At 36.4% G+C, this 27895-nt stretch overlaps 1 protein-coding gene and 1 long non-coding RNA gene across 4 annotated transcripts in view; one reads left to right on the top strand and one right to left on the bottom strand.

Annotated features, from left to right (window-relative positions):
- The window catches only part of LOC105475417 (semaphorin 3A), a 539208-nt gene that overhangs the window by 280850 nt on the left and 230463 nt on the right, over positions 1-27895 (top strand). The window lies entirely within an intron of this gene.
- LOC139362786 (uncharacterized) overlaps positions 10041-27895 on the bottom strand; it is a 42332-nt gene continuing 24477 nt past the window's right edge. For both annotated transcript variants that reach the window (XR_011622101.1, XR_011622102.1), the window contains exons 2-4: positions 22419-22460; positions 19636-19773; positions 10041-10123 (exon numbers count right to left, since the gene is read on the bottom strand). This is a non-coding gene — a long non-coding RNA (uncharacterized lncRNA). The remainder of the gene's footprint in view (positions 10124-19635; positions 19774-22418; positions 22461-27895) is intronic.

Genomic DNA, 27895 nt, shown 5'->3' with positions numbered 1-27895 from the left:
TCATTTAATAGCATAGGGTGTAAGATGATAATCAATGGAAAAGTTTTTTATCCTTGGCATATATCTTGCTATCTTGAGAAGTCTCTCAGAATTATAAAAATGAATTTTGGGAGCAATGACTAGATTATATTAGTAAGTAATACTGTAGAGAATCATAATGACAGAGGATTAAGTATTGATATATGGGCATATCTTGTTTTATTATGCTTCACTTAACTGCACTTCACAGATACTGTGTTTTTTTACAAATTGAAGGTTTTTGACAAACCTGCATAGAGAAAGTCTATAGACGCCATTTTTTCAACAGCATGTGCTCTCTTCATGTCTGTATCACATTTTGGTAATTCTTGCAATATTTCAAACTTTCAGATTATTATATTTGTTATGATAATCTGTGATTACTGACCCTTGATGTTACTATTATAATTATTTTGGGATGCCACAAACTGTGCCTATATAAGACAGAAAACTTAATCAATAAATGCTCTATGTGTTCTCACGGCTCTACTCACTGGCCATTTCCTCATCTCTCACCCTCTCCTAGGGTCTTCCTAATACTTTGTTTTAGAATAATAATTTCAGTATTTAAATTAGGCCAATTGGTAATTCTACATTGGCCTCTAAGAGTTCAAATGAAGGGAAGTGTTGCACCTCTTTCACTTTACATTAAAAGCTAGAAAATGATTTTGCTTGGTGACAAAGGCAAGTTGGAAGCTGAGATAGGCCAAAAGCTAGGCTTTTTGTACCAAAAAACTAGCCAAGTTATGAATGCAAAGAAGTTCTTGAAGGAAATTCAACAGAGCTACTCGTGTGAACACATAAATAAGAAGTTAAAACAGCTTTATTATTGACATGGAGAAAATTTTAGTGGTCTGGATGGAAGATCAAACCAGACATATTTTCTTAAGCCAAAGTCTAATCCAAAGCAAAGTCCTAACTCTCTTCAGTTCTATGAAGGATGAGAGAGGTGCAGAAGCTACAGAAGAAAAGTTTGAAGCCAGCAGAGCTTGGTTCATGAGATCTTGAAAAGAAACCATCTGCATAACATAAAAGTGCAAGGTGAAGCAAGAAGTGCTGATGCAGTAGTTGCAACAAGTTATTCAGAAGAAGTAGCTAAGTAATTGATGAAGGTGACTACCCTAAACAGATTTTCATAGTAAATGAAACAGCTTTCTATTGGAAGAAGATGTCATCCAAGATTTTGATAGCTAGGGAGAAGTCAATGCCTGTTTTCAACATTTGAAAGCACAGAGCAGCTCTCTTGTTAGAAGCTAATATAGCTGGTGATTTCAAGTTGAGGGCAATGTTCACTTACCATTCTGAAGATCCTAGGGCCCTTAAGAATCATGCTAAATCTACTCTGCCTGTGCGCTGCATATAGAACGATGAAGTCCATGTGACAGCACATCTGATTAGAGCAAGGTTTACTGAATCTTTTAAGTTCTTTGTTGAGACCTTCTGTTCAGGAAAACAAGATTCCTTTCAGCATATTACTGCTCACTGACAATGCACTTCGTTACCCAACAGCTTTGATGGCGATGTGCAAGGAGATTAATGTTGTTTTCATGCCTCATAATACAACATTTCTTCTGCAGCTCAGGGATCAAGGAGTAATTTTGAACTTTAAGTCTTATTATTTAAGAAACACATTTCATAATGCTATATCTGCCATTGATAGTGACTCCTCTAATGGATCTGATCAAAGTAAATCCAAAACCTGGAAATGATTCATTCTAGTTGCCATGAAGAACATACATAATTCATGCGGAGAAGTCAAAATATCCACATTAACAGAAATTTGGAAGAAGTCGATTCCAGTCCTCACGGATGACTTTGAGGGTTTTAAGACTTCAGTGAAGGCCGGGCGCGGTGGCTCAAGCCTGTAATCCCAGCACTTTGGGAGGCCGAGACGGGCGGATCACGAGGTCAGGAGATCGAGACCATCCTGGCTAACACGGTGAAACCCTGTCTCTACTAAAAAATACAAAAAAACTAGCCGGGTGAGGTGGCGGGCGCCTGTAGTCCCAGCTACTCAGGAGGCTGAGGCAGGAGAATGGCGTGAACCCGGGAGGCGGAGCTTGCAGTGAGCTGAGATCCGGCCACAGCACTCCAGCCTGGGTGACAGAGCCAGACTCGGTCTCAAAAAAAAAAAAAAAAAAAAAAAAAAAAAGACTTCAGTGAAGGAAATAATTGCAGATGTGGTGAAATTAGCAAGAGAACTGGAATTAAAAATGGAGCCTAAAGATGTGACTGAATTACTGCAATCTCATCATGAAACTTTTATGATGAGGAATTCCTTCCTATGAAGAAAGAAAGTAGTTTCTTAAAATAGATTCTATTCCTGCTGAAGATGCTGTGAACATTGTTGAAATAACAAAGTATTTAGAATATTATATAAACTTAGTTGATAATGCAGTGGTAGGGTTGAGACATTTTGAAAGAAATTTCATTGTGGCTAAGATGCTCTCAAGCAGCATCACATACTGTTGAGAAATTTTTCATGAAAGGGAGAGTCAATTGATATGGTGAACTTCATTGTTGTCTCAGTTTAAGAAATTGCCACAGCCACCCCAAAATTCAGCAACTGCCACCCTGATCAGTCAACAGTCATCAACATTAAGTCAAGACCCTTCACCAGAAAAAAGCTAGCAGGGGTTGGTTCATGTGGTTTAGAAAAGAAGCCATTTTCATAACATAAAAGTGCAAGTCAAAGCAGCAAATGCGGATAGAGAAGCTGCAACAAGGCATCAGAAGATATAGCTAAGATAATTAGTGAAGGTAACTACACTAAACAACGGATATTAGTTGCTGAAGGCTGAGATGATTATTAGCAATTTTTAGAAATAAAGTTTTTTTTTTTTTTTTTTGAGGCGGAGTCTGGCTCTCTTGCCTAGGCTGGAGTGCAGTGGCCGGATCTCAGCTCACTGCAAGCTCCGCCTTCTGGGTTCACGCCATTCTCCTACCTCAGCTCCCGAGTACCTGGGACTACAGGTGCCCGCCACCTCGCCCAGCTAGTTTTTTGTATTTTTTAGTAGAGACGGGGTTTCACTGTGTTAGCCAGGATGGTCTCGATCTCCCGACCTCGTGATCCGCCCGTCTCGGCCTCCCAAAGTGCTGGGATTACAGGCTTGAGCCACCGCGCCCGGCCAAGTATTTTAAAATTAAGATGTGGACCTTGTTTGTTCAGACATAATGCTTGCAAACTTAATAGACCGCAGTATAGTTGACACATCACTTTTATATGTGCTGGGAAACAAAAAAAAAATTGCATGACTCACTGCATTGTGATACTGACTTTATTGGGGTGGTCTGGAATCTAACCTGCAATATCTCTGAGTTATGACTCAGAGATAGTCATAACTGATGAAGCCAGGCTTCCTCAGACAGTTCTATAGCTAGTTATCTGACTATTTTTGTGTGTACTTAATTATCATACTTAAAGTCTTAATAGGATCTCTGTAGATCTACATCCATTTAGATATGTTCTCCCATGTTATACCATACTAAGGAGTAGTTCTGAAGATCTGTCAGACTTCTGAAAAGACTTCCTATCCTTTGACAGGCTGCACATATTCATTTTATTTGGAAGTGAGGTGAAAATATAAAAGTATTAGATATAAAAATAAATAAATAAATATCTTTAGTAAAGGTCCTTTTAATTTTTATTGAAGATGATTTTTTGTCACACATTATTCTCACTGGTTTATCAGTCTTCTGTTGGTGATGTGGAGCCATTACTAGAACTCCGATAGAAAAGATTATGTAGAGTCAGTCTCCTTGAGGGGAGCAGTGAGTGCTTTGTGGATCCTCCATATCAATATTTTTTGAAATATTTCCTTTGTAAATAGATAAACCTTATTCAAACTTTCCTATTTTGAGTAGGATTGAGTTGTCAGTTTCCTGTTGGGATCCTGCCTAAGATAGGTAGGCATGATTTAAACATAATTGAAGATAGGAAGGCATAGAGTAATATGATGGGGAGGTTAAATATAGAATATTGTATGCCTTCACCACCCAGAGTAGAGTCATCTCCTCTAAGTTAGGAAAAATTAAAGGGACAAGCTATAGGAAGATAAGGTCATGCTAAACGTGTCATTTATATTACCATATACAGTTGAAATCCCTACCTATCACCAATGCATTATATCTTTTTAAGAAAAAACGTCATTCATCTCCATTATTTAATGAAGACCAACTGAATAGCAAAAATTCAGATTGAATATCAAATTGCATTGAGGCCAAAGAATAATGGGCAGATTTGGGGTTTTCGATATTCAGTTTGATGTTTCTAAGCAATTTTGCCTAAATTATTTTTATGTCTTGTATACATAATTTCCTATTAGGAAGCAAGAAAAATAGGGATTATGAAACAATGATCCTTAACCTATCCGAATGCAGAAGATAAGATCATGTAATTCATGAGAAGTCTACGAATTGTAATTCTCTTTGTTTTGTTTTCCAGATTGAAGTACTATATGCAACTTAGGCGTTGGGGCAAAACTCTTTTTATATAATAAAACATCTTTAATTTTTAAATCATTATTAGTATTAAAAAATGCCATCAATAAGGACCAAAGATCTGCAATATGCAGATTAAAGAAACATACCAAAAATATTTCAAATTATTATGATTTTGAATATAAAAAATTTAGAAACAAAATATACAGTTTATCTGAAATTCTATTATACAAATGTAACATTTAAGATATTTTTCTCAGGTAAGAATTATATTAAATTATACAAAAAAAAAATCACCAGGACATTTTGAAATAAAGACAAAAGTCAATTAACCTTGTATGAGATAATTTTTTTTGTTTCCTAACCTGAGGCCTTAGCTTCCCAAGTAGCTGGGACTACAGGTGCGTACCAACACACTAGCTAATATGTTTTTTAAATTTTTTGTAGAGATGGCGTCTTACTTTGTTGCCCACCCAAGCTGATTTTAAATTGCTGGCCTCAAGTGATTCTCCTGCCTCTGCCTCCCAAAGTGCTGGGTTACAGGTATGAGCGATGGTACCCAGCCTGAGCAGCCTGAGGATAATTTTTTTTTTTTTTTTTTTTTTTTTTTTTTTTTTTGAGACGGAGTCTCGCTCTGTCTCCCAGGCTGGAGTGCAGTGGCCGGATCTCAGCTCACTGCAAGCTCCGCCTCCCGGGTTCCCGCCATTCTCCTGCCTCAGCCTCCTGAGTAGCTGGGACTACAGGCGCCCGCCACCTCACCCGGCTAGTTTTTTGTATTTTTTTAGTAGAGACGGGGTTTCACCGTGTTAGCCAGGATGGTCTCGATCTCCCGACCTCGTGATCCGCCCGTCTCGGCCTCCCAAAGTGCTGGGATTACAGGCTTGAGCCACCGCGCCCGGCCAAATTTTTTTTTTTTTTTTTAAGAGACAAGAGTCTCAGTCTGCCACTCAGGCTAGCGTGCCCTGGCAGGATCATAGCTCAATGAAGTCTTGAACTCTTGAACTCTTGCCTCAAGAGATCTGAGAAAGATATTTTAAAGTTTTTAAACCTTGAACTATTTTACTTCTTCCTTATTTCTGCCCTCCTATTCTGTGCTTCCCTCCCCACATCCCATCTTTTCCCCTCACCTTTTCAAAATGTAGCACATTTAAACACCACAGCACATGGTAGATTTAGTAAGCCATATTATAACATAACATTTAGAATGGAAACAAATTTTTTATATAGGGTCAAGTGTGTTTATTAGCATAAAAATAGACAGGGCTGCAATTTAGAAATAATGACTTCGTTTCCTTTTGACCATAGGAGACAAAGTACCTCTCAATGCATCATCAACATATCTTTGAAGGTTCACTTTTTATTGCTGATTTCTTCTATACTGGAAATATTTTGATTTTTTACTTTTTTAGAGAGGAGGAAATTATAGTACAGATGAATTAATTAATTTTTGCTTGAAACACTTATGAATGAAATTTAAATTCCCATCTAAGTCTATCAAAGAGAGGCATTCCTTTCTGCATTAACTATTGGTTTCAGGAGGATATAAAATACACACTGAAAACACATTACAGCTGTGCCAATCTTTTTGCAATTATTTTGAATAGTTGGCTATTTGCTCCATTTGACAGTTTGTGAACATGGTGAATAATTTAACATTCATGCTGCTGCTGTTTTGGCACAATTAACATGAATCGCATATCCGCTGCTATTCAAATTGATTGCAATATGGGGGGAAAGTGAATCAATGTCTTAATATTCAGCTCTTTTGACTCAATTTTTCCAAAATGGCTTGCAAGGCAATGCTAAATAAAGCATAATGAATACCCCTTTGTGTGATGACCTGAAAGCCTCTGAGGACATTCCTTTTTATTAAATTCTTGAGACCAATTTAGATCTAGTATCTAATTTTAGAATTTTCTTGGAGAGTCTGTCAACTGGACGTCCATGTATTCCAAGCATGTGCAAAATATTTATGGACCTCTGTACAAAGCCAGAGACTCCCATGTCATTACGTGTATCATTGTCCATTTGTCATTCTGCCTAACGTGACTTAGAGGCATGACTGTTGAACAATTTCTGTCTTATTCTCAGTGGCATAACTTGAGGTTACTCTTCTGTCGTGCTGTTTTAATCTATCTAAAAAAAATCAGTAAAATTTGAGCTGGAGAAAGGATCAGGTTTGAAAAAATGCTTTAAAAAATATTCATCCTAGATTCTTAATATCCTAATGCAATGAGCTACTCTTCTAACCGCTCTTATCTATAAGAAAATCTGAGGCCTGGTGAGGTACCTCATGTCTGTAATCCCAGCACTTTGGGAGGCCAAGGCAGGTGGGTCACGAGGTCAGGAGATCGAGACCATCCTGGCCAACACGGTAAAACCCCGTCTCTACTAAAAATATAAAAATTAGCCGGGCTTGGTGGTGCGCACTTGTAATCTCATCTACTCGGGAGGCTGAGGCAGGAGAATCGCTCGAACCCAGGAGGCGAAGGTGGCAGTGAGCCGAGATGGTGGCAGTGAGCCGAGATCGCGCTGCTGCATTCTAACCTGGCGACAGAGCGAGGCTCCGTCAAGAAAAAACAAACAAACAAACAAACAAAAAAACCTCTGAAGGATAGATTAGTTTTTACTACCAAAGGAATCATTTTTCAATAAAAGACAAAAATCATCCTTGACAGCTATTTGTTCAATAAATGAATATTAATGTTTAACAGTTCATTTCTAATTTTGAGGTAATTACATGTGTGTATATATATGTGTATATATATACATTTTTTTTTTTTTTTTTTTTTTGAGACGGAGTCTCGCTCTGTCACCCAGGCTGGAGTGCTGTGGCCGGATCTCAGCTCACTGCAAGCTCCGCCTCCCGGGTTCACGCCATTCTCCTGCCTCAGCCTCCTGAGTAGCTGGGACTACAGGCGCCCGCCACCTCACCCGGCTAGTTTTTTTTTTTTTTGTATTTTTTAGTAGAGACAGGGTTTCACCGTGTTAGCCAGGATGGTCTCGATCTCCTGACCTCGTGATCCGCCCGTCTCTGCCTCCCAAAGTGCTGGGATTACAGGCTTGAGCCACCGCGCCCGGCCTTATATGTGTATATATATACATTTTTAACTGACACTACAGTCTTGTCTTTGCCCTTTTATAAAAGATTACATATTTTCTACATGACTTAGAAAAATAATATTTGTTTCACAGTGAATGAAAAATGAGTTCATTAATTTTCCACAGTTATACTAGGTATGCTATGAATTTATTCATCCAATAAATATTTAGCGATACCTACTATGTCCCAGGCACAATTCCAAATGCTAGTAATATGGAATAAAACAGATGTGGTGTAGAGAGTACTTTCTAATAGAGGAGGTTAATAGAATCCACATAAACAAGTAAGGCATACAATATGGCAGATGGCAATAAGGGCTGTGGGGAAAAATAGAGCTAGGAGACAGGAAAAAAGAGTTACAGGTTTAAACTGAGTTGTCAGGGAGAACACAATCTTATTCAAAATGAATAAGATTTGGGTCGGGTGCAGAGGCTCACGCCTGTAATCCCAACACTTTGGGAGGTCAAGGGGGGCGAATCACCTGAGGTCAGGAGTTCAAGACCAGCCTGGCCAACATGGTGAAACCCTATCTCTATGAAAAATAAAAAAAAAATAGCTAGGCGTGGTGTAAACCCAGCTATTTGAGAGACTGAGACAGGAGGTTCACTTGAGCCCAGGAGGGGGAGGTTGCCGTGAGCCAAGATCGTGCCATTGCACTCCAGCCTGGGCAACAAGAATAAAACTCCAGGTCAAAAAAAATAAAAATAATAAAACATAATAAGGGCCAGGCATGGTGGCTCACACCTGTAATCCCAACACTTTGGGAGTCCAAGGCAGACAAATCACGAGGTGAAGAGTTTGAGACCAGACTGGCCAACATGGTGAAACCCTGTCTCTACTAAAAATACAAAAAATTAGCTGGGCGTGGTGGCAGGCGCCTGTAATCCCAGGTACTCAGGAGGCTAAGGCAGGAGAACTGCTTGAACCCGGGAAGCAAAAGTTGCAGTGAGCCCAAATCGCACCACTGCACTCCAGTCCGGCTGACAGTGCGAGACTCCACCTCAAAAAAAAAAAAAAAAAAAAAAAAAAGTAAGCTTTAAGTAGATACAGGAAAGAGCTGTAGGAATTAGGGAGCATGTCAGGAGGAACAGTGGCTTTTGGCCTTTGATTATTTATGTGTAAGAATGCAGAGCTTAGGGCTTCTATCCTAGGAACTCTTCTGAGGTGCGAAGATAGACATTGTACCTAATTCAACTGTTCCCTGTGTACAGGAAGTTGGAATAATATGTCCCCTCATCACGTTTCGTGAGTATAAGAATCTGTATCGGGCCGGGTGCAGTGGCTCATGCCTGTAATCCCAGCATTTTGGGAGGCCAAGGCAGGCGGATCACCTGAGGTCAGGAGTTCGAGACTAACCTGACCAACATGGAGAAACTGTCTCTACTAAAAATACAAAAATTAGCCGGGCGTGGTGGTGCATGCCTGTAATCCCAGCTACTTAGTAGGCTGAGGGAGGAGAATCACTTGAACTTGGGAGGCAGAGGTTGCGGTGGGCCGAGATTGTGCCATTGCACTCTAGCCTGGACGACAAGAGTGACACTCTGACTCAAAAAAAAAAAAAAAAAAAGAATCTGTATCATTCTAATAAATATAATTTAAAGAATAACTGTGCTGGCAGAATGTTTGTCCCACTTTCAGAAGGCAGATGAATTTGAAAACATATAATCCTTTACATAGATAATATTGGTATTATATTATCTAACGAGACATACAATGTAAGTCCAACTGAATTGCAACTGTATAGAGGAAAAGTTAACAAAAAATGCAATAGGAGCTTTGTTGTCAATCATAAAATTACTTAAGTTGCCCAGGCTTAGTTTGGTCATTGGCAATATAGTGATAATTTCTTTTTTATATTGCAGCATACTGTTGTGAGATTAAACTTTTTGTACAAAAAAGTATCTATTCATAGTCCAATGTCTGGTTTATTGTGGGCATTGAAAACTGATGCGTGTTATTATCATGAAACCAATTGCAATGTTTATTCTTAAGGTACAATAAGCAACTTAAATGTCACAAAACCACGATGCTCATATTTTCATAACTATCATATTCTCTTCTTATAAGCATACCACTTGGAGCAAGTAAAAGGTAGGTTAGTAACACACTTGGATGTCGTGTTGAGGGCCATAGCCTAATGCCTCTATTTCCATGATAGTGCCAGGACAGTCTCCCTTCTTATCAATGAAAGTACTATTTGGTACTAGGCCCAAAATTAGGTAATTAAAAATTAAGAGAAGCGTAATAAATTAATAACACTTTTTAAGCCAGTATTACATTCTATTTCATCTCTTTTCTTGGAATTAAATATATGAAAAAGGAGGAAAGTAACTGATAAGAAAATTCAAGGAGAGAAAGATTTATCTTGAATTAAAGTGATACTACAAAAATTATTATTATGCCAATGTTTGTGTGGGAGGGAAATGGGAGCTTCAAAAATAAAGAAGAGGCCAGGTACAATAGCTTATGCTTATAATCCCAGCACTTTAATAAAACAAGGATGGAGGATCACTTGGGAGCCAGGAGTTCAAGACCAATCTGGGCAGCAAAGTGAGGCATCATCTGTATAAAACATTTAAACATAAAAAATTAGCTGAGTTTGGTTGTACATGCCTGTAGTCCAAGATACTTGGGAAGCTGAGGCAGGAGGATCCACTGAGCCCAGCAGTCTGAGGTTGCAGTGAGCTATTATTGCACTCTACTACATTCCATCCTGGGTGAGAGAGCAAGACTTGTCTTTAAAAAAAAATTAAGAAATAAGAGAGACTGAAATAAAACGTGAACCAAATAATATACTGCTAATATTTGTATTGTTGTTATGTACTGCTTATTTTTAATAAAACTTGATGATGACTTTGATAAACACAAATATGCAGACATTTATAAACAATTAAACTATTACAGAACAAGAAAAGTCATAAAAGAAAGGAAAATATATATTCAGCTACCAACTAAGAAATGTGAAAAAGTTGGTTTCCACGCCACATTGTTTCATGTTAAACTTCCTATACACCAAGGTTAAAAAGGAAATACATTTTAATTTACTGATAAAAATAAGTATATCAGTTCTTCATCAGAGGAAACACTTTCTAGCACTAAATTCTGGGAGAAATTTTTCATATGTGTCATTATTTGAGATGCTGACTAGTATAATGAATAGTGGTTTTGCAGACATTGTAAGAGTATTCATCATAAGATCATTTGTTATGGCAACCTAAAACAAAAGCTAAGGGCATAATATTACATTGTGATAAGTGAATCAATTTCTGTCAGAGGCCTGTGAAAACACTTGGTGGGGAAATGGAGAAGTAAATGAAATTGAATCATTTAAAAGAAAAGAGAATTAATTTCCCCAATATGGTGATGTTAAATGAAAAACTGTGTTCTAAAGAGTTTTTGTTTTTACAGTTAATATTTTCACTTTCATTGTGAATTCAAAATTCTAGGACAGAAAATAATTCTTAAATCTTTTTATATTTGAGAAGGAGAGAGCACTGATTTGTCAAAATCAGATAATTATTAGTTGATTATTTCTCTTGTAGTTTGGTCTCCCAAACCAACCGCAGTGTGGTTTCTGTTTCCATTGCCACCTCTGTTCTTCATGGGGTAGCGATGTTTTCCATCTAACTCCTTCAAATAGTACATGCAATGCTCAGCTCCCAGATATTCATCTTCCATATTTGGCTGACTGCCGTAATAGTTTCTACCTGGATAAGCATGAGATTACTTTCCACGGTTCTTCCCAGGTTGGTTGTTTCATTATCTTAGCTAAAGTTATACTCTTTTGCCTGCTCCACACTGCAATGCAGAGTTCTGTCCTCAGCCTACTTTTTATCTTTACATTGATCTTGAGTCCCACAAATAGACCAATTTTTGTCTCTGGCATGTGAGCTTTAAACTGATTCCCAAGTGCTTATGTGTACCTAAAATACAAACTTGTTAATCTCAAAATCAGCAAGTTCAAAATTCAACTGCCTTCTGTCTCCTTGGGCGTATTCACACCTTTTCTTTTCTTGCTGGTCTCAGTTAATGTCTCTATTTATCTGTGCCAAAATAATAGGATTTATGAGAATGTTTTGTCATTGTTGTTTTTTAGATGGAGTTTCCTTCTTGTTGCCCAGACTGGAGTGCAATGGTGCAGTCCCAACTCAATACAAACTCCACCTCCTGGGTTCCAAGCACTTCCCCTGCCTCAGCCTCCCGAGTAGCTGGGATTACAGGCATGCACCACCATGCCCGACTAATTTTTTTTTTTCTTTTTTTTTTTTTTTGTATTTTTAGTAGAGACAGGGTTTCACCACTTTGGCCAGGCTGGTCTCGAATTCCTGACTTCGGGTGATCCACCTGCCTCAGCCTTCCAAAGAGCTGGGATTACAGGTGTGTAATGTTTTAAAAAATCCCACTTGGCCAAGAAATGTTTTAAAAAATCCCACTTCTTTTTTTTTTTTTTTTTTTTTTTTTTGAGACGGAGTCTTGCTCTGTCACCCAGGCTGGAGTGCAGTGGCGCAATCTCGGCTCACTGCAAGCTCCGCCTCCCTAAAATCCCACTTCTTTATCCTCCTCTTTAAGCAACCTTTCACCAAGGCTAGCATATTTGCCTCCTTTATACAAACCTAATGTGCCTTCTCTCCTCATATTCAGTTGCTATGATTTGGGGTTTAGTCATCTCTGGTATAGACCATTCCATTAAAAACCTACATGGACTGAAGAATAAAAACTAAAGAACGAGAATGAATCTCTTTTTGGTGGCCAAGTAGAATTTGCCTAAAACCATTGTCATAAAAGCAATTAAAGGCAATAAATTTGTAAAAGGGACATATCACTGATTCATTTCTAAAAAGCATGAACAAAAGGTATTTGCTCTGTTCCAGATATATCTTGTCTAAGGGCTAACGCTAACACTGTTTCAGTAAAAATATCTAGCCATAAAATTTTAAAAAATATATTATTTGCAATGCTTAAGCCTGCAGATATGTAATGTTATCACTCTTTTGTGTTGACAACATTGCTTTATGCAGTTCTTGTATTTGAAAGGAATTGATCCTTTTAAAGAAACACGGTGTATATTGTTCTCACAGGACTAGGTTCAGTGGTGTAAATAATAAATACCTTTTCTAAAAAAAAAAAAAAGGAAAAAAGAAAAAGAAGAAACCTACATAGCCTTCCTAGCTCCATGTTTGTTCCTAGTAAATACATCACTCCACACTGCAACCACATTCCATTTTCTAAAAAGAAAATCTGCCCATGGCATCTTCTTCCTTAAAATCCTTTCGTGGCTTTCATCACCTACATTAGAGTTACAAGCATGACTACAGCAATGCTTTTTGATTTGGTACTTGCTGATTTCTCCTTTCTCTCCTATTTGCAATTTACACCCTGTTAATGACAAAATTGTTCCCATTTCCTGCACTCACACACGCTCTCCTATGTTGTGGATTTTTTACTTTGGCCAAAGGCTTGGAATGACCTCTTTATTTTTCTTCACCTACTCTTACTCATCATTTAAGACCCAAGTCAGACACCCTCTCCCACGGGAAGCCTCCTGTAAAACCAGTTGGGCTCAGTGCCTATCATCTGTGTTATCTGAACAATTACCATGCTGTATTTGTTTTTGTATTTTTATGCAACTCTTTCTCTCATTAGATTGGAACCTCCTCAAGGGCAGGAATCACACCTTACTCATTTTTTTCTTCCCCACAAAAAATACTTTAGTGTGTAGAAATGATTCCAGGGCTGAAAACGATAGCTATTCATTGAAATAAGATGGATAAAATTATTATCAATAATACTGGTTTTCTTTCTGCTGTATGGATATCTTGATGTAATTGAGTAAAAGAACGTCAATCAAACATGTACATTATTGTCTCTAATAATCCCCTTAGGAAAAAGTAACCTTCTTCCCAAAATAATAAGAATGGTAGACACCCTCCAGAAACTTTAACTTCAGCCAAATTCTTCTGCACCATACCAATTACTTTTAATGTCAGAAGCATGTAATTGACTTTATCCCAGGTTCTTACTTGAGAGTCTAGTGTAGGAGGTATATTACAAATACTTTTATTTAATAAATTAAGATGTTGTTATTGGGGCTATCATAGTTACTATTGAATAGTTTGAATGGCAGAGTATTATATAACAGTTACTACATTTTATTCTCCAATTAAAATTATAGATTTGCATGGAGAAATATGAACCATTAAATTCTTACTCCTAACCCAAATAATTAAATATTGCTAATAATTTAAGTGATACATTTTACACTATGGTTTTGAAATACACTTTTGGATATACTATTTCAGCACTAGAAGGAACTGAAGGTGGAATTTATCTAATCCATCTCATTCATGTATACAAAAGGATATTGAGCCCCCAAGAAATTCATTAACTCATAATACATAATTGGTTAGTGCCCAAACTGGAAATAGAACTCAGGTTGGGATTCCCTCATCATACTGTACTGCCTCTTCCTTTGTTATTTAATAATACAATCTATGCATTTTTGGCCTAAACCTAAGCCTGCACTCACACAAACACATGCACAAACATATGCACATACACAGCCTACTACATGGAGTGATTAAATAATAGAATCCTTGTGTTGTCATTCCTACTTGGACCACTGAGTAACAGAAAAGGCCCAACTCGAAAATTAACTGAATCACTAAGAAGTGGTTACACAATGTTCTTCTCTGCTTTGTAGTTTCATTCCAGATTCTATGCAGGTATATGTAACAAAATGAAAGCCTGAAAAGTGATGTTTCTTCCATAGCATATATGAAATAAAACTCTTGGAGGAACAAGAAGATTCTAAAGTGCAAATACTAGTCACAAATATTTAAAATTGAATTAAGGTGTAAATAGGCCACTAGTCCATCTGTTGCAAAATAGCATTCTATTTAGATGTTGAATATAATTTCTAGAGCATTACATATACTCAGTATCCAATTCTGGTAATGAGACTCGGGTGATAGGGTTTACCTTTAGATCCATGTATAATGCAGTAATAAGAAACCTGCAGTTTTCTGTGTTCTGAATCTGATTTCTGAAACCAGCTTTTATCACTTTTTGCAAGACTGAAATCTCAGAGCAATTCTTTGGAATAAGGAAATGGGTCAAAGTCAACCATTCCACTGATACTTAAGATGCCAGAAATCACTCTTGAGTTTGTATCATTCAGTAGAGAAGAGAATTATTTTATGACACTTTATTGGAAACTACCTCAGCTTAACTAAATACTTTTTAAAAGATAAGAGTAATTATCTTTCATCATGTTTTAAAGTTTATAGCTGAATGACATGTAAATTGTTGCTGTATATTTCTAAAAGGCTAGTCTTACATTGCCTCCCTGATTTAATTGCAAATTTTTGATGGCAGAGAATGTATTCATTTGCCTTTCCGTTATTTTTATTTAATTAATTAATTTATTTATTTATTGAGACAGAGTCTCGCTCTGTAGCCCAGGCTGGAGTGCAGTGGCACAATCTCGACTCACTGCAAGCTCCGCCTCCCGTGTTCACGCCATTCTCCTGCCTCAGCCTCCGGAGTATCTGGGATTACAGGCGCCCACCACGACGCCCGGCTAATTTCTTGTATTTTTAGTAGAGATGGGGTTTCACCGTGTTAACCAGGATGGTCTCGATCTCCTGATCTCGGGATCCGCCCACCTCAGCCTCCCAAAGTCCTGGGATTACAGGCGTGAACCACCGCGTCCGGGTTGTCTTTCCGTTCTTAACATTTTAGCATACAACCTGGCATAAAAGTTTAATAGCTATTTTGAATTACATTAAATATGTACGTGTGTATATAAGGTAGGCATGCATGTATACATAAGTATATACACATATACGTTTATACATAAATATGCGTACATATGTGTGCAGGTATGTATACATGTGCGTGTGTGCATATACACATATATAAAATACACAATACCAAAATGCCTTATAATCTTAAGAAGAGAAACATCCACGTGACAGCAATCTCCTCACTGTTTCTCCGTTTTAGGGTCCTCATTCCACACACAGCCTTATTCTCTCACAGCAGTCTTCCTTTATTGCAGCGCAATTGCACGGAAACCTGCCTCCCACAGCAACAGCCCCACCAAACTCCTAGGAAAAGGAAGACACGGCCGGGCGCGGTGGCTCAAGCCTGTAATCCCAGCACTTTGGGAGGCCGAGGTGGGTGGATCACGAGGTCAGGAGATCGAGACCATCCTGGCTAACACGTGAAACCCCGTCTCTACTAAAAAAATACAAAAATTAGCCAGGAGCGGTGGCGGGCGCCTGTAGTCCCAGCTACTCGGGAGGCTGAGGCAGGAGAATGGCGTGAACCCGGGAGGTGGAGCTTGCAGTGAGCTGAGATCCGGCCACTGCACTCCAGCCTGGGGGAGAGAGCGAGACTCCGTCTCAAAAAAAAAAAAAAAAAAAAAAAAAAAAAAAAAAAAGAAAAGAAAAGGAAGACACATTTTTCCTACACCTATGTCCACAGGAAAACGACTTGACCTCTTAAATTTTATCACGCCTGATTTTCAGCTTATGGGTCAGAGAACTCGGCAAAATGAAAGCCATTTTTGCCAGACCTATACCTAATGAAATTCTATTATTTAAGCATATTTCATTATCCTAAAACAAACTACTCTTGTACACATCCCAAAACAGAACACAGAAATTTCTGCAGTTAAACATAGTTTCTAAATATAGCCCTTTTAAGCAATTATATTTTAAGTAAGAAAATGGTCTTTGACCAGTTTTCTAATTCTGGAGTTTGTTTTTCAAATGGATCTTAGGGGGTTGTGGAGTACATAGAATCGTTTGAATCAGGATTTGATAAAATGGGCAGAGTTCTGAAAACCTTCAGAATTTGTTTCAAATCCTACTTTCACTGTTCATCTAAATAACAGTTTTGACAGCCAGCTTTGTCTCTTGCTGTCAACCCCACCCTGCATCTCCCAGGAACCATGACAATAGTCAGGAAGTAATTCACTGACATTTATTGAGGTCCCATTGTGTGAAAGGAATGTTACTAGGAACCTCACAGGAAACAGTCCATATGAGCCTCACCACTGAAGAGGTCTCTCAATTAAAGCAGTACTGCAAGACAAATATATTAATGAAATACGCACTGTATGACAGGATGAATACAGGTAAACATGCCCAAACACCTATATGCATAGAGATTTAACTAATAATGATAATCACTGTTTGGGTGCCTATAATTAGGACAAATAATTTTGCAAGACTCTGTAAATAATTGAATATTTAAAGGTGAGTAATCGAAGTACAGATAGAGTAAGTTACAGAAAAGGATATTTACTATAATATATAATTACTGTGATATAAAACATAGAAAAATATCTTACTAATTTTTTTTTTTTTTTTTACCATATGCTGTCATTTGTTTATGCAGTCGAACAAGAAAGAACTATAGAAAGTACCTATTTAATAGTATATACTTTGAGAGGCTGGGCCAGTTGGATCACCTGAGGTCAGGAGTTCGAGGCCATTTAATAGATAAGTAACAGCAATCAGAACATTCAATTAATCTAAATTTTATTTGGAGTAAATAAAATGCTATCTTGGTTTCTACAATAAACTAAGCTTTTAAAAATTCACCAAAGTAAAATTGGCTTATTTTATTTTCTTTCTTAATACTTTTTAAGTATATATTTATTATGGAGGTATTAACATTTAAATAAATGAGAATGGGAAGAATGCTGTAGTGTCAATCATGTAATTTTTATGAAATTATTCTGAAATTGTATGAGGGAAAGGAAATATGATCTAGCTGCTGGGATTGCAAACAGCCCGTCACTGTTAGATAGCTGAAGTGCCACATCCTGCATCTTGTTAAATGTAACTCAATCATCTCTATTTCTGAAAGAAAGGTCTTTATTTTCATCCTGGCACGCTAGTTTTAAAGTAGACTGAAGCCTAAGTTTGTTTAAAGCTACAACATGATTATTGCTATAAAATAATTAGTGACATTCGAACCACTTTCTGATAGACTCAATTTAGTAAGAGACTAAGTGGCTTTCTACATTTATTTAATTCATATTTGAAAGTACTGTTGAATACATTTGAAACAGTATTTTTGAGGGACTACAGTAGGAATGAACTTTCAAAATTCTGGATAGTGTTATAAAACATGATTCTTCAAAGTCTACTGAATATGTCACACTACTTATTGCTAAAAAATCTAGGAATTTTGTCATGGATTGAGACTTATGCATAGGAATTGTAATTCTATTCAGATTATGGCAGTTATATTTTCATGCTTAACTTTATAGTGTTTCTAGACTTCTGGAAATTATTATGAAAAAATAAATATGGACATGAATTATTTTGTAAATTTAGATATCTGTAAGAATTCATCTCATGAATTTAAATGGTATTTTTGTGGGTGTCCATTTGCAGATCTGAGAAACTGTTAAAAGATAGTTGCGGCCGGGCGCGGTGGCTCAAGCCTGTAATCCCAGCACTTTGGGAGGCCGAGGCGGGCGGATCACAAGGTCAGGAGATCGAGACCACAGTGAAACCCCGTCTCTACTAAAAATACAAAAAATTAGCCGGGCGCGGTGGCGGGCGCCTGTAGTCCCAGCTACTCAGGAGGCTGAGGCAGGAGAATGGCGGGAACCCGGGAGGCGGAGCTTGCAGTGAGCCGAGATCGCGCCACTGCACTCCAGCCTGGGCAACAGCGTGAGACTCCGTCTCAAAAAAAAAAAAAAAAAAAAAAAAAAAAAAAAAAAAAAGATAGTTGCATAACTGTAATCATTGTCATGTTTTTGCCAAGCTATTTTAACAATGATATCAAAGGTAAAGAGAGAATGTTCCTGTTGAAACTATTATAGTAAAAATTCCACCAGAATGGAAAATTAACTTATTTACCAGCCAATCAGGATTCCCCAGTGTTCTGAAAACAGCATGAAACAAAACTTGTTGAGTAGTTAAAATAGTAAAGAGTGCTATTGACCTATGAGATGTAATGACTTGAAATATAAATAGTAGCAGGAGATATTCCCATAATAATTGTACAGGTGTTTCACCTGTTGACCTTAACTTCTCTGCTTCCTAAAGTTAACTATGACACTTATCTGGGAAAATAATTTGCTCTGAAAAATAAATATTCACTAACTCATGCAGTTTGTAACTTAGGTTATTAAAACTCACTCACTGTTGAGGATTTAGTACTAGTAATGGGTCTTCTAATAATTTAAAGCTTGATTTACCATAAAAGATAACATTCTTTCTGTGCAAGCCACTAAAGATGGAGGATCTCAAATGCACATCTGGCCAAGTGAGTCACCAGCAATTTGTGAAGTGGTGAAATGTTGTTCTCTTTCAATTTGCAGCTGCCTGCAGTTGCAGGGCTGATTAGTAAAGGCAACCTCATACTTGTTAGTCTTAAGTCATGCTTTCTCTGCTTACTACTGCCCTCTCTAATCTTCACGTTTTAATACAGATGATCTGATTCTTCATGGTAAAACCTACTGCATTTGATATGTAAATTTAGCACATTTAAAATCTAACATGTAATACTTAAAGGGCAACGTTTCTTTCTTTCTTTCTTTCTTTTCTTTTATTTTTTTTTTTTGAGACGGAGTCTCGCTCTGTCGCCCAGGCTGTAGTGTGGTGGCGCGATCTCCACTCACTGCAAGCTCTGCCTCCTGGGTTCACGCCATTCTCCTGCCTCAGCCTCCAGTGTAGCTGGGACTACAGGCACCCGCCACCGCGCCTGGCTAATTTTTGTATTTTTAGTAGAGACGGGGTTTCACCGTGTTAGCCAGGATGGTCTCCATCTCCTGACCTCGTGATCCGCCCGTCTCGGCTTCCCAAAGTGCTGGGATTACAGGCGTGAGCCACCGCGCCCGGCCAAGGGCAACTTTTCAAGCCATAATATTAACAAAAGCCTAGATCCTCCTGTCTTTCATTTAGCCTTTGTGGTACCTATGGCAAGTGATTCTCAAGAAGTTGCCTCCTCTTTCTCCTAAAGGGCATTTCGGAATCACTAATTTTTCTCCTCAGTATCTACCTGATATCTTCATGCCCCATGTTCAATTCTGATGCCCAGAAGCTTACCCAAACTCTGTGACTGCAAAATCCGACTCCACAATGTCAGGGAGGGTGGGACCCCGGATGTCCTTGTATTTGGCAATAAAAAAAATATATCCCATTTGACAGCCATGATGGTGATCAACTGCTTTCTAGACAAAGAAACTGACATTTATATTATATTGCTACAAATTATGATCTTATGACTTAAATCCAGATGTTCTGTCTTACACAATACATGAATTTTCACAGTTGTGGTGCTTTATTTCTTGAGAGTTTCATAACTATCATTCTTAATTTTTAAATTAAAAAAATTGAGCATTACCATTTGGAAACACTACACATTTAGAAACACTGTAGAATACTCATTTTGATTATTATCTATAGGAGTAACATAATAATCATAGTAACTATGGTAAATCTGAAGAGGAGTCTTTAATCTCAAAAGAGATATATAATTGCATAAAAGTTAATAACAATGAAATTTTCTATGTTTTGAAGGATAAACTAAACATATTTTGTTTTGTGAACTATAATATACTTACTTTAGCAGTGTTTTAGAATTCTCTCTAATGCCATGGGCTACCTTCCAATACATGCTTAACATAAAAGCATGAACAACTAGTGCAATTATATCTACAAAGAGACTGGGTGTGTGGCTCACTCCTGTAATCCCAGCACTTGGGAGGCTGGGGCAGTTGGATCACCTGAGGTCAGGAGTTCGAGACCAGACTGACTAACATAGTGAAACCCCATCCCTACTAAAAATAAAAAAAATTAGTTAGGCATGGTGGTGCACATCCCTGCTACTTGGGAGCCTGAGGCAGAATAATTGCCTAAACCTGGGAGGCAGAGGTTGCAGTGAGCCGAAATCATGCCATTGCATTCCAGCCTGGGCAACAAGAGTGAAACTCTGTCTCAGGAAAAAAAAAAAAAAAAATATATATATATATATATATATATATATAAATATAAAATAACATATATATTATATCAACAATATATGATATAATATACAATTATATATTATATATACTACACATACTATATATTATATATATCATATAATATATAATATACAATATATAATGTATGATTATATATTGTATATTATATATTATATAAAATATAATATAGTATATAATCTATATACACACAAATAAATAATTTCTACAAAACTGTTAAAAGTAGGAGATTTCTGAACATAGTATTTTAACTAGTATACATTTTCCTTGACTAATTAATTAATCCATTAATTAATAAGATAGGCATTACTCTGTGCCAAATTTTATGCTGAGCATTAAAAATAAAATAAGAAAAAAAAAGGCTTCTCTTCCCTTTGAATTTAGAGTCCACTGAAGAAATGTGATACAAAGCAATAAGTGCTATAATAGATAAATGCACTCAACACCATAGAAACATAGGAAGAAGGAGCTCCTAGAATACTTGAAAAATATTGTGATTATTATGCAAGCCTTTTTCAAAAGTATGTAAAGTAATCCTATATACTGAGTCCCTAATGCAAAATCTTATATCCTGAGTCGCTAATGCAAACTGTAGGCAGATTAGCTTTAGGAGAATACAATAGCCCTTAATCATGAGTAATCCAACAAAATATGTAGACAATCTGTCATCTGCTAGAGTCTTCTAGAAGAATATAGAAGATGTTAATAGAAGGGATGAAAAACAACACAGGAATTAATGAAATGAGTATAACAGTATAGATGTATTAAAAAATTAAGCACATTATGCCAAAATAGATACAGGAAGATTTATAGATAGTTTATGTAACTTGGGGCAGGGAAAAAAGAGATAAATTGGCATTAGCACGTTCATGACTAGGAATATACATTGCTATCCTAAAAAAATAACCTGTGATTAGTTTTGTAAGTCACAAAGACTGGTGCCTAAACATATCTCAAAATTTTGTTGAATGAATGGATAAATATAAAGGAAACAATGCAAGATATTTGATAAGTAAAATGTTTTCAATGTTTACCGGTTTTGAGAGTAGAGAAAGAGTATATTTAAAATTATTTCTCTAGAAACAAATTAAGTGCGCTGGATTGCACACTGTGGCAAGCACCTACCAAGTCATGTCAACAACCCAAGAAAGAGACTACCACATTAACTCGATTTGCTCAATTTCAGTTTTCCTATTTCCATAAGTGATTGCAATTTTGACTTACCAGAACAGAAAGAGGCTTCACAGCATCAATAAATGTGCAGTGAGTATTTAATAGATGAAATTAGACCACTAAAATATCAGATTATTATTTATTATTTTTAAAATTGACAATAAAATTGAATATATTAACTGTGTAGGACATATTGTTTTAAAGCATATATACAATGTGAAATGACTAAATCTAGCTAATTAGCATATGCATTTCCTCCCATAGTTACCACTTTTGTGGTGAGAACACTTTGCATTCACTCTCTTAGCATTTTTCTAAAATTCAATATATTGCAAACTACAGTTGCCGTGTTGTACCATTCTATCAAAAACATCAAATGTCATTTCAACAAAGTTACACAATGAGAACTACACTCATTGTCTGAAATAATAGTTTCAAAAAATAAATTAATTTGTTTTCCTCACGTATAATCAGCACATTATGGCAGTTCACAGATAAAGCTTTAGTTGAGATGGCCAGGTGTATGTAAGAACACAATTGCATTGGGCAAACATCATTTTTGTCTCAAAAGGAAGATTATAAAATTTAATTAGATGTTTGGGGATGTTTAAAGTGCTTTAAGTCACCAAAGTTATGTATCAACTTTAAAAAATCAACCAAAGGAATACTCACATTGTCACTTAAGTCTTCAAGTCAAACTTTTTCAACTTGAATCTGTAATTTAAGAAGATTCAAATTTAGATGTATTGGATGTTATTTCTGTTCTCCTTGATACAACAGGAAAAGGAAAATGAATTTATGTTGATTGATTTTCAAAGAGATTAGTTCTAAGGATATGCTCTAATAAAAAAGGGGATATTTAAAAACATATTATTGTCCATAATAAAAACATTGTTAACTAATAAACAAGGCATTTTCTAATCTCTTCCATAAGGTGACAGCTGCTTTTGTAGCCAAGGCAGTGAAATTAAACCTGGAATATAATGCTACTCTACACATTGGGGGGCGGGGAAAGCATAAACTGGATCAAATGATATTTTACACTTGAGACAAAATGGAATAAAAATAATTGAAGTCATTTTTTTTCTAACTATTGCAACTTAGAGAAATCTGTGCCCTTAAAAAGCAGAATGCACTGTAGATTTTGAATCACCGTTTACCAAACAGTTGGTTTTGCCATTATAATAAACCCTTTTAAGGAGCTTTAATTCTAGGTTTCAGCATTCCTGTTCTTAATCCTTATCAGCTTCAAGTTCATTAAAAACATTTAAAACAAAGAAAAAAGGCCTCTTCCTAGGCTATAGAGATTGTAATAAACTTACATCTGAGGTGCAACATTCTTTTTCAGTGGATAACAAAGGGAAACTCTATGCATCTGCTTTGCGTGACTCAGATGTAAAGTAATCCTTTCAACCATATTGCTTAGTCTCTTCACTTTGTTTATTTAGTGTAGACCTACTTATTTATTTATTCAGTGAAAAGGTGTGTGTATGCCTTTACTGAAAGCGAATAACTAATAACTTAATATCCTGAAACACCCGATAGCCAACCTGCTCATTTCATTTGTATTCCACAGATGCCTCATTTTTTCCTCCTCACTGCCTAGCCTGTACTGATCAGTATTAACAATGGGATTTTTGTCTCACTTGAAAACTTTCTTGTTCCATTTGAGTAGAGGTGGAGACTCTCACTCAAAAAAAAAAAAAAAAAAAGAAAAGAAAAAGAAAAAAAACCAGGTATTTTCAGTGTTTCCCTGCTTTTAATATATTAATATTCAGGAACACTGCATTCATACTTCAGATAATCTCACAAAGTAGTGATGACAAGACCCTTAAGCAGATAGAAATGGCAAAGAGAAAATGCTACTTTCAAACATTCTGAAATGTTAAAAATTTAAGAAGACAAAAGAAAAGAGAGACCATAGAAATGATAAATCATTCCTATAACTGGATTTTAGCTACATTTGGCAAGTGGGATACTAACCATAACTTAGGAAATTTTACGCATCCCTTCTCTTGTCACTCTCTTTCATCCCCCACTCAAACTTACTAACCTAATAAAGTTCACCTACCGGCTCCATTACTCAAACTCTCAGGGAAAGGACAGTTTACCACTAGAAGACTTTCTCTGTAATTTCTGATAACCTAAATTGTCTAGGATTTTCTTCAAATCTACCGTCATCATCAATGACTATTTGAACAGTTTTTGTTCTCCTTCTGTATTGTTTTAATGTTAAGACTTATCACATCAATTCATTTGAAAAACAAGGAATATTTTTATGTTCTGAGTCCCTATTTACCTTAAAGTATTATAAACATTAATATTGCAAAAGAAAACAGGAAAACACAAAACTTTTTTTTTTTTTTTTTTCTCCAAACTGTTACAAATTCAGTCCAGGAGAAGTAAGAGCTTCTTTTACTGAAATCACTATTCATGATGAGGGTGGATCGGGGCATGGGGGGTGGGAGAGTCAAAGGGAGAGGGAAGAGTTAATGCTTCCCTAGAGATTGAATTCTCTTTGCATTTTATCAATTCCTCCTCTCAACTCCTGCTTTCACATGTTGCTTATACTGAAAGCATTCATAAGGGTCAGATTCTAAAAGTTTAACTTAATTTCTTAAACATTGCTTTTAACCTCCACCCCCAGTTTCCAGCAACAACTGTAATAGTTCCTAAATCACTATCATTTTTGGCTAGAATGAATAATAATACATCAACTATTTAGTTTCCCCAATTAATAGAGTGTCTTCTGATCGTCTAAAGAATTTTTTCACCCACACAATTCTTTTTTAGAAAAAAAAGGTTCAAATTTCTTGTATAGAAAAACCCTCATTAAAAATGAATTTCCAACATCAGAAGTCAGAGCAAGGCAAATGTTTGACTATGACATTTGCTGAAATTCTGTTGATCGTAAGTCTTTTTCAAATATGAATGAAGCATTCCTTGAAGATAAAAACGGAAATAACAGATGTTGATTGAAAAATAATATGTTTTTTACATGTCTCAATTGAAAAACACCTTGCCAAGAACACTAAAATTTGTGTTTTTAGTACTGGTTTCCTCTTTGGTGTTATTTCTTAGAAGAACAGATTAACTAACTCGTTTAAAAATTCCTAATTTAGTAATTTCCTTTAAAGAGGTCATCTGCTTCTGAGAGTGGCACACTTTTGGGGATTTCCTGTATCTGATCACAATAAAATGGGTGGGGAAGGTGAACTGCAGAAACAGCTGAGATTATTTAATCAAGTGCATCGTAATTTCAGATACATTTTGTCCACTAAATCTTTGAAATACATCTAAAATACAATTTCTCCTTATATTCTTTTATGCACAAATACAGCTAGTATTTCTACCTAACCATTCACAGAGAGATCAGGGTATGTGTAACCTAGGAAAGTACTTAGACGACTATCTCACAAATTAGGAAACAATGCTGCTCTTAAATTACAGTGTTTATTATTATCCAAATGTGTTTCAATAATAGCAAAACATAGAGAGTGAACATTTTAAAATTATACCCATTGGTTTCATCCAATTCTTGAAAAGATAAAAAATACATAGCCAATGTGTAAATACTTTAATATGTATCTTCTATGACTACAGAGGTCTTTACTGAAAAACAAGTTAACTATCCTGTTGTGAAGCGGGAAGTATTGTTCCTCTAGAAGATCAAGCACACCATCCAGAAAGTTGCCACTGTCAAAAATTTTAGCACTCTTTCTCAATACAGAGGGAGGTGAGGTTAAAAACTACTGATTTATTTGACAGAAAAGTATACAACGGCATGATCATCGTATTAAGCAACTGCTCAAATTTAACTCCATGGCAGAAGTTAATCATATTTGAAAACTCGAATTGTTAGAACATATTAGACACTCAGTTACAAATACAGTTAAATATAGTACATGATGTAAATTGTGGGTTAGAAAATAATTGAAAATAGGCTGCTTCGGGGAAGAAATAAATAAGAATATTTCACTTATACCTTAAATAAAATTCAATGTTAAAAGGCCAATATAAGTCCGGTCACAGTGACTCATGCCTGTAGTCCCAGAACTTTGGGAGGCTGAGGCGGGTGGATCACTTGAGTTCAGGAGTTTGAGACTAACCTGGCCAGCCTGACCAATGTGGTGAAACCCTGTCTCTACTAAAAATACAATTAGCTGTACAATTAGCTGGGTGTGGTGGTGGGCACCTGTAATCCCAGCTACTCGGGAGGCTGAGGCAGGAGAATCACTTGAAACCGGGAGGTGAAGATTGTAGTGAGTCAAGATCGTGCCACTGTACTCCAGCCTGGGCAACGAGAGCAAAACTCTGTTTCAAAAAAAAAAAAAAAAAAAAAAAAAGCCAATGTAATATAATATTTGTGACTTTTAAAAAGTAGTAAGTGATACAGTAAAATAAAATCAATAGTTATGGTGTCAAATACAGCAGGTTTTCTAATTTCAGAATTTAGGCCACGGATTCTCAGAGCAAGGAGTGATCTGGCCGGGCACAGTGGCATACGTCTGTAATCCTAGCACTTTGGGAGGCCAAGGCAGGCAGATTGCCTGAGTTCAGAAGTTCAAGAACAGCCTGGGCAACATGGTGCAACCCCGTCTCTACTAAAATACAAAAAATTAGCTGGACGTGGCAGCGTGCACCTGTAATCCCAGCTACTTGGGAGGCTGAGACAGGAGAATTGCTTGAACCTGGGAGGCGGAGGTTTCAGTGAGCCAAGATCATGCCACTGCACTCCAACCTGGGTGACAGAGCGAGACTCCGTCTCAAAAAAAAAAAAAAAAAAAGGACTGATCTTTGGAGGAGTGGATTAAAATCTTCAATGTACACATGCAGTCAGATTCCGATAGATTCTGATACCTCACATCCAGGTCTACCCATATCTTGCTTCTACTTTAGTTGAGAAATAGGTTGAAGTTTGATTATCCTCAGGTGTTTGGGGATATTAAAAAAAATTTAAATACAATTTTATTCAACTCTGAGCAAATTCGAATGAGAAGGCAGTAGAAATATAATATTCTAAATGCTTTTGTGAGTATTTTTCAGGCATTTACTTTCTTCTTTCATTTTTAATTTAACATTTGAATTATCTGTGTGTGGCCGGACATTTCTAATATTTTACAATTTAATCTGTCTAGGACAGTTAGTTTGCCTGAAGAATTTACTATTTTTACATTTCTTAAATAAAAAATCTGCAGAAAAGCAAATGTAAATGCAAACTCATGAAACTTTTAAACATCTGGAAAAACACGAAGATCATAAATAATTTGGAGGGTAAGAAAAATATCAAATATAAAGAATCAGATCACAGTTTATAAAAATAGTGTATATGTGGAGGTGTCTGTGCTACCAACTTCCATGCATCAACATTGATTTAAATTTTTCATTTTCTGAAGTGAAATAACTCTGTCCTGATTTTGTGGTTCAAAATCCAGATTTTATGTTTTTCTTCCCCCATGTAGCCATTTTTGACCCTCTTTTATCTAAATGTACAGCCTTTTGTTTTACTTGGAGCATATCAAAATATTTCAGGATTAGACATTACAGGGGTGAAATTGACACACTTATAAATTTTTTTATCCTGTTTAGTTTTGACAAAATAACTTGCTCTTCTATTCTAGAAAACAAGAGTAAACATATAAAAATATTTTAAAGATATAAAATATATACTAATAAAAATGGTAAAACTATTTAAAGCATTTAAACTAATTATATGTGAGATTTCAATAGGATAGTTCATTAGTCCAATCCTTGAAATAATCCCAAAGCGACATGAATTCCTCTGCAGAATGAATGTCTATAGAGAGTAATCCATGGAAGACAGACAAGCCTCTTGTCATCTGTAGCCTTAATCCATTGCCTAGAGCATGAAAAGTGCCCAGGATAACAAGTGTGGGAATCAGTAAAATCAACATTATTTTTGGATTTTATTTTCTTAACAATACTGACTGATCAATAGGCTTGCGGAAACTGACAAATACAATAAGATCTGTTTGATGAGTCAATCTAGTGAAGTAGAGATAATTCCTCCTCCCTTTTCCCCATTCTCCCCCTCTTTAAATCCTCCTGGTCCTCTTCCTCCTTCTCCACCTACATTCACACAAGCCACACATTCAAAGGCAGAGAGAGAGAGAGAGAGAGAGAGAGAG

This window comes from Macaca nemestrina, chromosome 4 (genome assembly GCF_043159975.1).
Source record: "Macaca nemestrina isolate mMacNem1 chromosome 4, mMacNem.hap1, whole genome shotgun sequence".
Lineage (NCBI taxonomy): Eukaryota > Metazoa > Chordata > Mammalia > Primates > Cercopithecidae > Macaca > Macaca nemestrina.
The sequence above is the reverse complement of the archived record's forward strand: the minus strand, read 5'-3'. Positions and strand labels throughout refer to the sequence as shown.